Below are 1,213 nucleotides of genomic sequence, written 5' to 3'. Positions count from 1 at the left end.
CAGTCGAGTTTCCCGCATTTGGGGAAATCGCAGGGGTCAGCACACCCGAAGTGCAATGGATGAGCCTCACCCTGGGAAAACCTCCTTCGTGATCAAGGTGTCTCCCCTGCCAGGTAAGTATGCTTTGCTTGGCGCCGGGACGCGCTCCCACGATCGCCTCACTCACTCCAGGTCATAGTGGCCCATAGTACGTCGCCCGAGTCCTCCCGACCACGCTTTTTCCACACGGTAACGTCCTGAAAACACCGCGAGAGGAGGCCGTAGGGGGTACACAGAACACTCGCCACCCTCCGTGCGCCGCGCTTACCGCGTCCCCATAATGCCCGGCGCCGGCGCCTTATCTGCATAAGGCCCGCGGAGCTCCTCCTCTTTCTCGGCCCTTCGCCGCGTGGATGGTGTGGGCTGGGCGGTGCCTCGCTCGCCCGGCTTTCTGCGGAGGCGTTGCCGGAGGTGCTGCTAGGGCGCAAGCGCAGCCTCGGAGTCTTGGCGTCCCTTCGGCCGCCTCCTTTGAGTTTTCAGTGTCTTGCAGGCTCCCTGCTAAATTATGACTTTACTGATTGTGCTAAGAAGTAAAACAATATAGTTGGTTGCTGATTTCCAATGTCAGCCCGTGAGAGGCACCGTGTTGCTTCTTATCCAATCCTCAGTTTGGATTGACTGAGGTGACTTAATCTGTTGACCAAATTGCAGTCTACATAAATCTTATGCCCAGTTATTTACAGTTAGAAATAACTGTAAATCCAGTATTTCTAGGGCCGTTATAATCTTTCCTTGTTTCACAATGGAACCCATGTTAAATTTACAATATAAAAATGCTGGTCTGTTACATTTTTTTTGATTCGGCTAACTCATAAGAAAATGCAACTAGGCAAAGGTTCAGCAAGAAGAGTATTGATTTATTACATTTTTAATTCATTTTCCCAAGGAACTCAAAATATAGTTCTTTATTCTCATAACAACCCTATGAAGTAAGTTTAATTAAGAAAACATGAGTGACATTACTGTCAGCCAGTTGTCTCTGTCAGGATGAGAATTTGAACCAGGAGAAGCAAAACACACAGACAATTTAAATGAAGTACTATGTGATAGTTTTAATGTAGGGAACAACTGATCCTGCAGAAAACTGTTGTTCAATTAAATAATACAGCACCGGATAGACAGATAGTGTGACCTGATATAAAACAGCTTCCTATGTTCTTATCCTTTTGGGAAA

At 47.2% G+C, this 1,213-nt stretch overlaps 1 pseudogene; it reads right to left on the bottom strand.

The window, feature by feature from the left end:
* On the bottom strand, positions 1-121 carry LOC114923887 (annotated as a pseudogene; the record flags this gene model as incomplete).
* Between the last annotated feature and the right edge of the window lie 1,092 nt (positions 122-1,213).

Source organism: Protobothrops mucrosquamatus, unplaced genomic scaffold, assembly GCF_001527695.2.
Source record: "Protobothrops mucrosquamatus isolate PMUCROS unplaced genomic scaffold, P.Mucros_1.0 scaffold42492, whole genome shotgun sequence".
Lineage (NCBI taxonomy): Eukaryota > Metazoa > Chordata > Lepidosauria > Squamata > Viperidae > Protobothrops > Protobothrops mucrosquamatus.
The sequence above is the reverse complement of the archived record's forward strand: the minus strand, read 5'-3'. Positions and strand labels throughout refer to the sequence as shown.